This window comes from Odontomachus brunneus, unplaced genomic scaffold, assembly GCF_010583005.1.
Source record: "Odontomachus brunneus isolate Ranch 3 - 2012 unplaced genomic scaffold, Obru_v1 Obru_scaffold_055, whole genome shotgun sequence".
NCBI lineage: Eukaryota > Metazoa > Arthropoda > Insecta > Hymenoptera > Formicidae > Odontomachus > Odontomachus brunneus.
In genome coordinates this window covers 1040996-1057496 of record NW_022639505.1, presented here as the reverse complement: position 1 = coordinate 1057496, position 16501 = coordinate 1040996, and the positions used below count along the sequence as shown (strand labels likewise).

Below are 16501 nucleotides of genomic sequence, written 5' to 3'. Positions count from 1 at the left end.
CCTGACAAGCGGAAGAACCTGGGTTTTCGATCCCAGCCGAGTCTGATGTTTTTCATCTCATATGGCATTAAAGTGGACACATACAGATACACATAAGCACCCCGGTCAAAGTTTTCTGATCTTTCTTTCGTGTGGATGCGATAAAATGTATTAAATCCGAAGAAATATTTTTGAGTTGAAGTAATATATAAGAGAAAATTTAGATCAAGAACAAATAGATTTGCACTGTACATTCAATATAAAATTCCTCTATCTTTAAGAATTGTCTAATAAATTTTTGTATCTAATGAGAAATATAGGTTCATAATTTTTTGATCGGTTTATCTGATGAAATACTATTATAATCGGAAGCATCCGATAAAATTTAATCGGATTTCCTGATCGGATATAAAAATTGATTGGAATTTGATCGGATTCGTTTGTTAAATTTTATCGGATATTTTCTCTCAGTGCACATATTAATGTCTTGTCAATATAATGAATATGTTTGTCACTGTTCACGCATTAATTTTTGTATATAAGCTCAAGATATTTCTTATTTCCTTTATGACTGCTATTTCTTATTTCTTTTATGACAATTGGTAGATAAATAGAGATTTTTCTTTAAATAATTTACAACTGCGTCAAAATTTCCCCAGATTTTTACAGATACAGCATAAATTCCGATTAGAATGTCCAAATTTGTTCTAAAGTTGATTATCCCATTCTGTCATATAGATTAGGAATCTCATTCTTGTTCTAAACACGATTTCTCTGTCTAGAATCGAAACAAAAATACCATAGTTGTATACCTTCCTAGAAAAGAACCTGGAATCTAATAAAAATCCAAACAATTTCCCAAAAAAGTAATAGATTTTTATTGGAAAATCTACGAAAATTTGGATTAGTAGTGTAATGTTCTAAATATACGATTCTAAGCATAACCAGATCTCATTTTCTTTATTAAACGTTGTCTCAAAGTTTTCTTGTTCTCGAATTCTATTTTATATTTATGTTGAACAAAACATCTAAAACAGTTTGAGTATTTTTACGTACACTTTACAAATACTTAAAAAAATATTAATATTTAAGCTATCTTAAGTGTATTTTGTTTGATCTTCTTTTAAAATACATTATAAATACATTATAAATGTTTTAATGTGTATATATTATATTTTTATTTTAAATATAAAACTTTAATATCACATTAAATATTCGATATCGTATTATTTACAATTAACGATCGTAATTATTTACAATTAACGATCGGTAAATTATAGGAATGGTTATATAACAAAGTTGTATTTGAGAAAGAACAGATGTTTCTCTCTCTCTCTCTTTTTTATATTTTTATAAATTATAATTATAGAAGTATTATTAATTATTACTTCGTCATTCTCTGTGTCTCCTGTTTTTCTTTTGCTCATTTTACCCAACTTTTCTTTTGCTTTTGGGTTTTTCACTTGGAATCGGACTTTTAATCATTTAGAAAAACGGAGTAGATCCCAATTAGATTCTTGAAAATTTTCTATAGTTGGGATTTCCAATTGGTATCGCAATATAATACACTTATTTGAAAGAAGTAAGTGGGAAATTTGATCACAGAATTCATGTGCTATTTGAAAATGTGTAGGAAATTCCCGTACGAATTACGTTTTTTTTCAGTTTACAACGTCAATATATTTTTATGATACTAAAAATTGACTGCCATTTTTATATCTATTGCATTATTACTATTAACCATTGCATGCAATAGAATAAAAAATGAAAACTAAAATATTTTTTAAACACTTTGAGTATTTTACTGGATAATGAAATTATTTGAAAAATCAATGTATGTCTTGTTCAATATATTGCGAAGACTTTAAACACACTTTTTACTTAGAATCATATATTTCATTTATTGCACTACTAATCCCTTCCTGTCGCCTAGTACCAAAAATTATTTTGAGCAATTACCTATTGAATTCTAATTAGATCTCAAGAAATGTTTCATGCGGATGTATTTAAACTGAGTTACTTCTCGAGAATAAGATAAATACACAAGCCAACAACATGTTTTTCTAACGACGAATGCGTCGCTTTAATCGCAACGGCTTTTTATGGACGTAACTTTGACACGTGAACATTATGTATGTAAAACAAACGCGAAAAAAGCGGTGTATATAAGCAATTTGTTATGATCATGCTATACACAATCTGTCCGTATCGAATCAGCAGCACAAAGAGTCTCCAAGAAACGGGAATCAATTATAAAAATATTATTTAATCGTTAGCTAATGTAGTACACGCAAGTCGTTGAAATTAAATGTCATGATACCCGTTAACCTTTAAACTGCCGGGAAAGCCACTTTTGTGGCTCTGCACAAATCTCAAAATTCTGCGCCATATGTATGTTACTTATATAGAAACATTTTTGAGAAAACAAAACCACTTTTTTAATAAAAATGCCGGCAGCCTAAAGGTTAACTCTTACAATTCGAAAAACGTGGCTACAGTTTTGTGAAATACAACTAAAAATTGTTATTGTTATTATTATTATCCATCTTTTCCATACATATTAGTAAAAAGAAATTTGAAAAATATAGAAACAAAAAATTTTCTTATAAAAAATAAAAAAACAAATATATTTATGTCGTATAAATGTTTAATATTTTACTAATATACTTTACAAGTCGTTGAAATTACATGTTATCCGTTAACTATTACAATTAGAAAAGCGTGGCTGCAGTTTTATGAAATACAACTAAAATTTTTATTGTTATTGTTATTATTATTATCCATCTTTTTCATATATATTAGTAAAAAGATACTTGAAAAATATAAAAACTAAAAAAATTTCTTTATAAAAAATAAACACAAATATATTTATGTCGTATAAATATTTAATATTTTACTAATAATATACTTTAAAATTTATATAAATAATAATGGATATTTTGTTTTATATTTTGACTTTCTTTTATTTATTATATATAGCATATCTTTAGGGACTCAAACTACAGTTACATGAACATGCTTTTTAATTTATCTCGTCCGACATACTATTTTTGTATAATTTTATCAGAAATAAATAAGTTTACACTCTCTCATGAGTGTAAATACAAAAAGAAGCTTTCTGTGTGATTAAATAAAATAAAAAATCAATTTGAGAAAATAGTTACTGCACGATCCGGAAAGCCACTATAGTGGCGCAACGAGAGTGTCATGTTTCTTGCTAATCTATTTCAAGTTCATGAAAAGTTCAACTTTCAAAACTCTAAAAATCATCCAAAAAACCGCTCGGACTAAAGGTTAAATATCGCCCCATCCACTTTTCTGTCGACTCTCCCTCCGTTACATCCGCGAAGAACCATCGTAGAAGGAAGTATATAGCCCAAGCGAGATTGAAATATCGCCGATGGAAAATTCTTCCACGTGCACGGACGAGCGCATAATCGCGCGGATCGCGGAATTTTCCAGCACAATTCGTTCATTCGCGATCTCCGGGCGACCGATGTTCTTCGTCCTCCTCCTTCCTCCGCCTCTCTTTATCCTCCTCTCTCTTCTTCTGGCTTGTTCTGTCCCTTTCTTCGGTGCACGGCAAATTTTTGTATGTAGTAGCGAAAGGTGATTGGATGAGCGAAACTATTGCTCAAAGGCGTCCTTTGGGATTTCGTTTTCCTCACAGGAGGTGGAGGCGACGGCGCTCCCCACGCTCGACTGCGCGCCCCGTGTCCAGACAGTATTTGAATATTGCGATATTTGGACGGTGACGGAGGAGGGCAGAGGTGGGCGGGAGAAGGAGATGTGATAAGCATGATAAGGGGATACGGAAGATCGAATGAGAGAGACGAAAGATGGGCAGAGTAACGGAAAGCGCGCGCGCGTGCGAGACGGAGAGAAAGAAAGATAGAGAGAAAGAGAAAGACATAGAGATCGACGCATCTCCTCTTTGATCCGCTTCCTGCGCTGTTTACCGACAAAGCCGAACTGAAGTGGCGAAAAACACGGAGAATTTCAGCAATCTCTCTCTCTGTCTTTCTTTTCTCTGTTTCTATTTCGGCTTATTTTCCGCAAGAGCAGAACTCCGCTCTCAACGACGGGGACTGCAACGCGCAACAGTCAGATGGCGCTTGCGTGTTCCGTGGCGGGCGCAGCGATCATTCATTCTGAGCACGTGTTAGTCTTTTAACTTTGCGTATGAGATCGCGGGCGAAACATAACGACGAAATTAGCGTTCGAATGACAGAAGTATCGACAAGTTGTTCGTTAATTATCCAAGCGACGGGATATTAGCTGCAGAAACAAAAATATATCATCCCGAATATTAACCTTAGAGTGCAACACGTTTTCTAATGGGAACGTCTCACACACACACACACACACACACACACACACACACACACACACACACACACATACTGGAATAACCGCACGAGTCAACTTTATTATTTAATAACACTGTCATTTAATAATATTAAAAATTAATATTTTCTTATTTTAATGTTTTCTTCATTGCGGCAAACATGCATCAATATAACAATGACAAAAGGAAACTGTTAACGTTAATAGTACACGACATTTATAAGCAGTAAACACAAGTTTCGAGAAAGACCACCTTTTCTTTGAATCTTTCACTTCTTCATACATTGTATTAAAAAATATTTTCAACAAGTGTTTCGGCCAACACAAACTTTAAACTTTAAGAAGAAAAGTATGAATTTCTTGCGTTTTTCTAAAAAAAGTATGATTATATGAAAGAATATATAAAAATAATGACTTTCTACTTAATAAAATACTTTCCTAAAATTGAAAAAAAAGACAATTTATTTCCATTTTCTGTTTTCTTCTGAACAGGAAATAGAAATAAAATATGAAAGTATTACATATAAAAAATATCACTTTTTACCATAAATAAATTAGTCACTTTTCATGATAATGAATATTTTACATTAATAAAGTTCAAAATTATTCATAATAAAAAAATATATAAGTATTTTTATAATAAGTTTTTTATAATAAGTATTTTACAATAAATAAAGAGAAAAAATTGTTTATTATTATTTATGTTAATTACAACGCGGTGAAAAAGTTACATCGACACTGCACTCGGCACACTGCACTTATAACTTACATTTTTTCTTACAATTTCCATTATAATATTTATTACAATTTTTCTGATTTATAATACTATCATTATTATCAATAACAAACATCCTTTTTCTCCTTTCTCTAGTTATTTTATCCATTTTGTTCAATATCTTTATTTAAAATTAAATAAAATGAGGGATACCAAACCTCCATTAGAGCCTGCTCTGGTTAATTTCTATCCGGAATTTGACTTGACGTTTAAAACTTTTAAATAAACGCGAGTTAATCCGATTTTTCCGAAGCTCTCGTGGAGGTATAGATTGAGGTATAGATTGAGGTGAACATGAAAGTCCTATATCGTTTTGCGATATTCGCAATAATTATCGAGATATTAATTAAAGAAGATTTATGAATAATTACGTGAGATATAGTACAGTAAATGAACTGTACCCGGAGAAAAATAATTTGCTGGCCCAGCAAATTTTCTACTGGTCTAGCAAAATCTTTTCGTTATTATATGGGCAGCAAAAAGATTTGGTAAGAGTATTAATCAATATTTTGCTGGATATAATTTGCTGAATCTACAAATTATTTTGCTATAAGAACCATGATGGATTTATATAAGCAATTGCAATTTTGCTCCGATAGCAAATAAATTTATTAAGGCTACCTTATTTTTTGTATCAATAGCAAATTAACGTGATTCACAATACACTCAACAAATTTTTTCTATTTTACCAACGAAACTACTTCTGCTCTGATAACGAATAATTTGTAAAATTAGTTACGTTAATTAAATTTTTTTGATGTCACTACGAATATGCAGTAGCAACGACGATTTTGCTAAAAGAACAAAATTATTTTTCTCCGTGTAGTGGCGATATCTGTCGTCGTGTGCTTATACATTGAGTCAAACTGAGTAAAAGAGTCCTCTACCGTTTTCCTAATAACTTTGTAGATTTTCAGCTATTAATTAGAAAACGTTAATATATTGTCACGAACCAATTGTCTTTAATTACCGTGCTTCAATTATTGTAATATCGTATTATCTTCCACGAGAGCTTCAGAGGATTATTCTGTGACATCCTACATATATATATATATATATATATATATATATATATATATATGTATGTGTACACACACACACACACACACACACACACACATATATATATATATATATATATATATATATATATATATATATATATATATATATTTATTTATCCATTTTGTCCATTTCTAGATCATATATATATATGATTTAACAATGCGAGTATTTCACGTCATGAAATATCGATTGCATGGTCTCGTTTGATGACTCGGTATTATCCTCGACGGTATTCTGGATTCAATCACTTTGCGGTCCGAATTGTTTTCGATTCTTTTTCACTACTGTAGACATTTATTTATTTCGCAACATTATCACATAGTTTGCTTTTGTAGAAATATTTCAATATTTAATTATGAAGTTGCGTATATTATATCAGCCCAAGTAGGAATCGTGCACGTTTCGCCAGTACGGAAAATAGCCCGATACTGGGTTGATACTGAAAAGTCCGGTTTTGGTACTGACTCAGTACTGGGCCTAACATAAAAAAACTGTATCATTGGTACTGGCTTCGTACTAAGGTTAGATACTGGATAATCGTACCTTACGTGTATTGGGAAGTTACCGAATAGTGTTTGTTGTTTTCGATACTGGCCCAGTATTAAAAAAGCTGTATTATTGGTATTGGCCCTGTTTGTAGAATCAATACTGGATACCCAAGTAAGAATCGTATACAATCTGCCAAAAGAGGATATTGGGCCAGTATTATGCCGGTATCGAAAAAGGAACGATACCAGTGTCCTTTATGGGAAAACGGAAGAGGTCAGTAACGCGAAACCTAGATAGTTCAGTGGTAAGAATGCTTGCCTGATAAGCGGAAAACTCGAGTCCAATTCCAGCCGTCGCCCCGAAGATTTTTTGCTCATATGACTATTAAAAATAGACATGTATAAGTGTAAACGAGAGAGCAGCCCCGGCCATGGTCTGATCTTTCTTTCCATACTATATAGTGATCTTTGTTTCCATAGTATATAGTGATATTAACAATTGTACAGATAATAAAAATTACTAGGAATCGATACTGGCCCAGTACTGGGAATAGGTACTTCCCCAGTGCTAATCAATACTTTTTTTTATACTGGTACAGTACTGATTTTCGGTACTGGTCCTTTTCTATCATCCCAGTATCACACCAATACTAAACCCGTACTGGCATCTGGTACTATGCCAGTATCATAAATCGGTACTGGGCTACTTTGATGCCAATAGTAAATTCCTACTTTAGAGGCGTTTCTATAAGTAATCAAATATTTACGAGACTCTTATTCTTATTCTCCGCATAGAAAATTTCTTGGGATTCAATTGGGATCCAAGTTGATTCTACAAAATAATTGTGGATTCTAATTCTGGTATAATGTTGTAAAAGTGCAATTCTAAATGACAGACGCAAATTTTTTCAAATATTCTTGCCAATTTTCAAATTTAAATCAGAATGTGTCAAATCTAAATAAAAATATAACCGAACGTACGTTGTCTTCCAAAATAATTTCATTATTCAGTAAAATATTCAAAGCTCTTTATTCCGAATTCTCTTTTATTGATAAATTAATCAGAAGGCTTATAAGTCACATTTGACCTTGCCTGACTCGTATTGTTTATCTCTTTTTAATGACGTCAGGAGCGAGAAAATGCATGCTAAAAATTCTTGCAAATTACATTAAAATAAAAACATACATAAAATATTACTTTATCCATAAAATAATACTTGCAATCGATTCAACAAATTTGCAAGATATTCCATGCACTCCCCTTTTGCTCTAACGATCAATAATTTGTCGAATTAACGTGACATATAATTCATCTTCTTAACCTATTTTTTTGCCTATTTCTATTTAGGTTAAATGATTGATTGTTGGAGCAAAAGGGGAGTGCACGGAATATTTTACAAATTTTTTTAACTGATTACAAATGTTACTTTTCTCTCTCTCTCTCTCTATTTTATATTGTAATTAATAAATTAGTGAATAAAAAGTTTAGAATCGATTAGAATAAAACATAATGTCGAAAGAAACTCGACATAGGGTTATAAAGGATTAATCTAGACGGTAATACACTCGACTTATGTGCTTCAGTAACATCATACGTTTCTCTATTGAACACATATATTATATATAAGGCCGGTTCTACATTAGTTGCAAATCGCAAGATCGTAAGAAAATTTATCAATCATAGTCGATCTTTCTTCTTACGACCAAAGAAAAATTGACTGTGCTTGGTAAATTTTCTTGCGAGTCTGAAACTTGCAACTAATCTAGAACGACTCTAATAGAATAAGTAAAGAATATATATAATAAATAAATAATATAAATATATATATGAATAAAAAATTGATTTGAAGTTTATTAAATTATTATTAAAAATTGTAATTATTATTCTCTCTTTATTTTATTTTTAACGTGATTTTCAGATATAATTTTTAGAGGATTTTGAGGGAAAGGAAAATTGGAATTACATCAATCTGGAAGATACTTAATGTTACTGTCAGAGTTGAAAGAAGGGAAGCTTGATTCCCTCCATTCAACGACGATTGACTTTTCATCTGGCGCGCATTAACGAAAATCCGACCAATCACTGATAAGCGATGATCTCCGTCGAAATCCCAATCGTTCGTTTTGAAGGACGTGTTAATAATAAAGTATCTAGCTGAGTTACGGAATATTCAAGACTTCGTATTTTTGCCGTAAAGTTTCGCCGGTGGACGTTCGCGCGGTTCCACTCGCGAGTTGCCACTCGTCTCGATTCTGCAGGGATTGTTCCGATTTATCAATATTTGTCCCGCGTCCCGATTGCCACTCTGCCGGAAAGCGAAATATCCCCATTTTTTACACGACAACGTACAGGCGTGACACGCGTTTGACACGATGCGTACGATCTAAAACTTTGGATTTTAAAACACCGTAAAGCGTGTCATGTAACTATAATCAAATGTTAGGAATCGGTGTTTTGTAGAATTAATCGGATCTGAGCTGCTAATATCTTTGAATTCAGACATGTCTTGTACTTACACAGCATCTTAAAAATGATAAAGAGCATCTTAAAAATAAAGAACTAAATGTAAAGAAAAAGTAAAGAGGAAAATAATAAATAGCACCTTAAAAAATTATAAGTAAATATTTCTCAAAGCAATAAAAAATATATGTGGAAGTAAAAATAAATATAATTTTTTTATATTTTGTTAACGTTATTTTTTAATTATTATTTAAATGTCTTTTCAAATATAAGTGTAAGTTCTTAGTATTGTGTTCCTTATATTCTCATTTTACTGTAGTCTTCCTTTTTATGTTTAGAAATTATTTTATTCTATTTTAATTATTTTATTTTCTTTCTTGAATACTATTAGTAGGGAAACTTGCACTGAGAGGAAAATGCATGATAATTGGAACTATAAACACATAGTAAAAAAATATACTGAAGAATACCATAAAATTAGTAAGTGTTACCATAATTGTGGTAAAGATTACAATATAAGTATGGTTAGACCAACCATAAAAATTTTTTACTCTGATTTATGATGATGTGAAAAATAAATATGGTTGAGTTACACATATGAAATAACAATGAATTAACTATTTTTATATAGTCAACGCAACTATATTTAATCACAAAAAATAGTAAACGTATATATATTTTTACCATTTATTTTACATATGTAAATAAAAAGTAAAGAGGAAAATAATAAATGGCACCTTAAAAAATTATAAGTAAATATTTCTCAAAGCAATAAAAAATATATGTGGAAGTAAAAATAAATATAATTTTTTTATATTTTGTTAACGTTATTTTTTAATTATTATTTAAATGTCTTTTCAAATATAAGTGTAAGTTCTTAATATTATGTTCCTTATATTCTCATTTTACTGTAGTCTTCCTTTTTATGTTTAGAAATTATTTTGTTCTGTTTTAATTATTTTATTTTTTTTCTCGAATAATTATATACATTTTACTATATATACATGGCAAAAACGATAAAAAAATTAAATACATAACTATCCTAAATAGTGAGTATAATTATATGCATGATAAATTTGACTATATTTATAATTGCCAATTTACCATAAATGTAATAAAGAGATCTCTATTGGACGAGCTATATATTAAATAAAATATAAAAAATAATATATCAGCGTAGCATGGCAGACAGGCATGGCACTGGACTATCATGCTTTTAGAGGTCCCGGGTTCGATCCTCAGGAGAGCCGAAAATTTTTCATGCATCACAGGCATATGAAAAGAAAGATCAACCACCACACGCTCGAAAAAATAAATTGCCCGTAGCAAATAGGACTGGAAGAGGAGAGAAGAGGAAGAAATAATAATGTTATTACTAAAATATTAGTAGAGTTTCGCACACAACTATTGCGCATGTTAAAATCGTACTTTGAAATATGTTTCTTGTAACAATATTTTATGGTTACCTTTACTATAAGATAACTATAAAAATACGGTTGACGCCAAAATTAACTATAAAATATAGTGAGATTAATTCGACTATTTTTTCAGTGTACGAATATGCAGTAGCAACGACGATTTTGCTAAAAGAGCGAAGTTATTTTTCTCCGTGTATATACAAACATATGCTGCGCATACTTTCAAAAGTTTCTGCCAAACTTCCCCCTTCCCCCGATAATTGAAAGGCCCAAATTTCCACCGAAGAAAAGGAGGCAACCCTGATCACACGGGTGCGCGCACGCCGATGCATCGAACCCAAACGATACACAGTGGCGCGCACCGATCCTCGAATTCCTCGGACGCACGCTGGGTCCCTTTGATCTTCGTAGCGAGAAGATAGTTTCGAAAAGTTGCCAGGCAGTTGTTTGGCTCCGCCGACGCTCCTGCGAGTTTAGCGTTACGAGTGAAATATCGGCGCCGGGGAGAGCCAGGGACGCGCGATCAGCGCCCTGCCGAGCTGAGCGCTAATTAATTTCCGTTTAACGCTCGCTGGATACCCGCCGCTCCTCTCCCTCGCTGTTCGGCGCAGTAAATACTTGCTCAGTGGCCGGCCAGCCGACTAAATGCTCGGGTGTTTGTTTATTTACCTTCGTTTATTTCAATTCTTCGCCGCGTCCGTCCGTCGCGATATCGTGCGATCAAACCGCCCGGGCAGGCGGAATCGTGCGTCTTAAGGGGATGCTGAAGCTGAAAACTTTACCGACAGAACACTCAAATTTTTCTACAAAGTTTACGTCGTGTTGGTTACACAGAATTACAAATGCTTTTACGCAATGAAAGTACGTGCGAAAATAAATAGCATTGCTCGATATGTGACGAAAACGAACAACAAATTTTTAATGTAAAATCTCAAGCTGTCAGTTAGCGTAATATCTGCCTAATCCAAAAGTTCCGCAGCTTGTATATATTGAAAGTTTGGATGCTCCAAACAGAAAAATTTTGAAGAACATTGCTCTATCTTCGCATATGCATTTGGAAGCTTAAAAATATTGAAAAATTTCCACACATATGGTTAGGTTTTCCATTGAATATGGTAAAAATTTTGAAGAACATTGTTCTACCTACGCATCTGCCTTTGAAAGCTTAAAAATATCGAAAAAGCAGAAAGATTTCTACATATATATGGTTAGGTTTTCCGTTGAATATGATAAAACAAAACAACACACATTTACATAAGTTCTGTATATACAAGAAATACAAAAAGGATAGCGTGATTATGTTAGTGACGATCGTCTCTACATTATCGACACTGTTCGAGTTCGTCATCGACTCCAGTATCCCCTTAAACATGCATTATTTGTGTAGTCTCTGTAAAGTCATCGGAAATTAGAGACATGTTAATGTTTCAAAATAATTCCGTACAAAATCGTGCGGTACACAGAATATGTCACCTAAGTTCTAAGATGTCTTTGTCATACACAGAGAGAACGATTTGGTTGAATCAAATAAACGCTTCTTTGGAATAGTCCAAATGAATTTTTTGATCGATCGAATAAAGTTTTGTTTGAAGCAACAAAAATATTTATTTGCGGCTTAATTCCAAAGAAATATTTTTGTTGTGTCAACCAAATAATTTATTTGGACTATTCCAAAGAAACGTTTATTTGATTCAATAAATCGTTCTCTCTGTGTATTAGAAGAAAATGTATAAATTACAAACGATAAATTGTTTAGTTGGAAGGATTTGGCTCTGAGTACACAATATTTATCTCTTCCAAACATACATTTATTCAATAAATCGTTCTCTCTATGTATTACAAGAAAATGTGTAAATTACAAACGATAAATTGTTTAGTTGGAAGGATTTGGCTCTGAGCACACAATATTTATCTCTTCCAAACATACATTTATTCCTTACAAATTGTCCTCTAATATATATATGAGGCATTATTTATAAAGTGATTCACTCAAATTTCCAAAATTTTTTTATCACGCTGAAATTTGCACAAATTGCAGTCCTATCAAAACTAAAATCGTTGACCAAATTTATTAACCCACGGCCAAAGGATTGTCCACTAACAGGAGCTTGAATTTTTATCATTTGAACCTTCGTGTCCAACTTCTCAAATGCCACCAAATTCCAGTAAATTATTTTGATTTAAAAAACATAAGTACTGGTTTTGAAAAATCTTTTTACGCTCTTTAATATTAAATTAGATTTTTTTAGAAAAGTCACAATTATTTAAGATCTTTGAAGGATAAAATAAAGAATCGTTTTTCTCAAAGTTAGATATCTTTGACTTTCTTCGAAAATATTTTCAAAAAATAGAATTCTTCCTTTATAAAACGATTCTGTGATGAAGATAGACAGACTTTTAGAAGGACTGGCAAGATATAGTTCGTTTTAAGAGCACGTTACTCATAGTATAGCTCAGACATTGTTGCAAGTATCACAGATGATCTGATCAATTGTTTTGCTTGTAGACCAGACGTGATGACCTTTCTTATATGTATTATATATGCAGGATCTTTTTATCTTAAGGGATATAGGCTATTTTGAAAATAAAACATTTACGGGAAAAATGTTCTATATAAAAGTTGTAGTTTTAAGTGGTGCATTACAAAATAATGTTAGTGTGATTTTAGATAGCATTATTAAGATCACGTAAGAATTATTTTAAAACTTTTTAATGAAAACCTCTATTTTTGATCGTATATTATAATATTAATATTAAATAATTAATATAATTTTTATTTTATTTCGGAAAAACTTGGGATTTACATGGATTATTTATAAATAATGTCCCATATTAATATGCTCATATATTTACGACTCTAAATTGTAATAAACTTTAATTAATTGATTAATTATAGAAGAACTAAATTTGTAATTATAATAAAATTTAACGTGCATTATTTTGAATATTTAAAGTATATATGTATAATATTTGAGATTTGTGTCATTATGTTATAATTGCATTCTCCTTTACTAAAGACAGCAACATTATATATTTCTAAACAGCATAAGTGAAAATACTTTCAAGTAGTAAAATGCCGTCAAATGACATATTAGTGGCGCAGTAACGATGTCTTTAACATCAATAATAGTCAATAGTCATTTGATGTCTTCTGTTCGCTGTTCTCTTATACTTCAAAGTGGAATAATTTTTTATCCAAGCTCCAAATTATTTTAAAATTATTGTTAGCGTCATTTTTAGACGCAATTTAGATTAATCTGTAATCTGTAATCATATATTTTTTTCATTATTTCTGACGTATGAGCAATAAATCCTTAATAAAATATATATCTTGATTAATAATTTTAAAGTCTTCGCAAGAGATCTCCACAGTCCTGCCGTTCGTTAATTATGGATAAACTTTATTTTGTTCGCCTATCTTCCATTTTAATTATTTTATGAATGAAAATTACATTTATATTATCAGAAACAATGAATCATACATTTGCAAGAAATTTCATTTTAGTTAGTCACATATCGCTTAATTTTATTCAGTAACGATAGAGAATATTAATATAAAATTTCGAGAAGCTCGAAAATTTACCTTGCTATTATAAAATCAATTATTTCTATTTTGTACCTGCAATTAGTTCGATTTTATTGAAGCTCAAGGAAAAGCGTTTATATTCTAAAAGGACTATTTCGCGATTTTGCACACGCTATTCCTCTCAAGATAAATATTAGAAAAAGCACATAAGTAAAATATACCCCTGGAGCTATTTAACTTCGGTCCGTATTCCCTGGACCGAGTAGTTGTTTAAGAAGTGATAAAGGAATTTTTTGTTCGGTTTGACCCAATACCTACGTGCATTGTCGCGTCTTGCGTCACAGACACCCTGTATACATCTCGCTTCTGAATAAGTTCTGGATTACGCCCCGCGAACACGCCTGTCGTCGAGATATTATCATTGACGCCGATATGACGCGAAAAAAGGGGAATCGCGGCGTGAGCGAATTCCTTTCGTTTGCTTCCGTTCTATTTTCAGAGCACGTATTGAAGATCCAAACGTCTATGAAGGGATATTCTTCGGAATGAAGCAAGCCGCGTTTACATAAGACACGAACATGACAACGTCAACGGGAGAAACGAGGTCGGAGCTCAACTACGATAACTTTTCCTTCTGTCTCCCTCATCCCATCTGTGCCACCCCTCTCTCCCACCTTGTTGTTTTTTCACTCGGCCACTGTCGATCTATCGGACGATACTGTCCGCACTTAACAATGCGTCCCGGAGTATACGCCGTGGACATCATTATTTCCGCCGGGAAATTCGGTCGCCCGCGTCACTTTCAATTCGCGGATAATTGACGTTCGCCGATTTGCGAAGTGAATTTCGTGCGCTCGCACGCGCCCGTAGCGAATAATTAAGGGATGCTGAAGCTGAAAACTTTACCGACAGAATACTGACATTTTTCTGCAAAGTTTGCGTCGTGTTGGTTACACAGAATTACAAATGCTTTTACGTGATGAACGTACGTGCAAAAATAAATAGGAGCATTGCTCGATATGTGACGAAAACGAGCAAAAATTTTTAATGTAAAATCTCAAGCTGTCAGCGTAATATTTGCCTAATCGAAAAGTTCCGCAGCTTGTACATACCGAAAGTGCGGATACTTCAAGCAGAAAAATTTTGAAGAATATTGCTTTACCTTCGCATCTGCATTTGGAAGCTTAAGAATATCGAAAAAGTTTGTAGAAAGATTTCTACACATATCCCAGCTTAAAATGTTGGATAGAAAATGATAGAAAATTTGTTTATCATATCTTATGGTGATTTTGATTCACATATTTCACAACTCATTTACGAAATTTCGTAAGTGAATCCATATACCATGTATTGTCTACAATTGATGAATATGAGCTGATTATATCAACTTTTATATTCAACATGATGGAAAAAAATAGTATAAAATATGATTAAACTAGATATTTTTTTCATTTTTATCTGACCATTTTATAACCATCATTATAAATAGAATTATTATGAAAGAATATTATAAGTAGTTTATTATAGAGTAATAATAAATACATAATACGATATTTACTATGATTCCGAAATATCAATTTATTATACAAACATCAATATTCAAGATGACTGAAAAGAATAGTATCATAAAATATGATTAAAGTATATAGAAAATCTATGTTGTACGGCTGCGGTGCATGATAAATCGCATAAATTAATGTAGGAATTCTACTCATTTCAATCTTATCCAATTATTTTCTATCAAATATTTTAAGCAGGGATATGACTTTCCGTTGAATATGGTAAATCAAAGCAATACAAATTCATGTAAATTCTGTATATACAAAAAATACGAAAAGAACGTGATTATGTTAGTGATGATCGTCTTTGCATCATCGACGTTGTTCGAGTTCGTTATCGATTCCAGGATCCCCTTAAGGGGATGTTGAAGCTGAAAACCTTACCGACAGAACACTGTTTTCTACATTTTTCTACAAAGTTTACGTTGTATTGATTATAGAATTACAAATTGAACATAATGAAAGTACGTGCAAAAATAAATAGGAGCATTGCTCGATATGTGACGAAATCGAGCAAAAATTTTTAATATAAAATCTCAAGCTATCAGCATAATATTTGCCTAATCCAAAAGTTCCGCAGTTTGTATATATTGAAAGTGTGGATGCTCCAAACAGAAAAATTTTGAAGAACGTTGCTCTACTTTCACTATCTGCATTTGGAAGCTTAAAAATATCGGAAAAGTTTGCAAAAAGATTTCTACACATATACAGGGTGTTCGGAAAGTACCGGGACGCCCGAATATCAGGAAAAATATAAGTTTTACAAAAAAATGTTTCAGACAAAAGTTGTGGCGTTTAAAAAGATGTATTTACTGATCACATCAGTTTGACCTTGGGTTGCGTAGCGAAGGTCAGGTCAAGGTCACATTAATTTTTTTAAATG

At 31.9% G+C, this 16501-nt stretch overlaps 1 protein-coding gene across 3 annotated transcripts in view; it reads left to right on the top strand.

Moving 5' to 3' along the window:
* LOC116845667 (protein rhomboid) overlaps positions 1-16501 on the top strand; it is a 561105-nt gene that overhangs the window by 58589 nt on the left and 486015 nt on the right. The gene's annotated exons all lie outside the window — the stretch shown is intronic.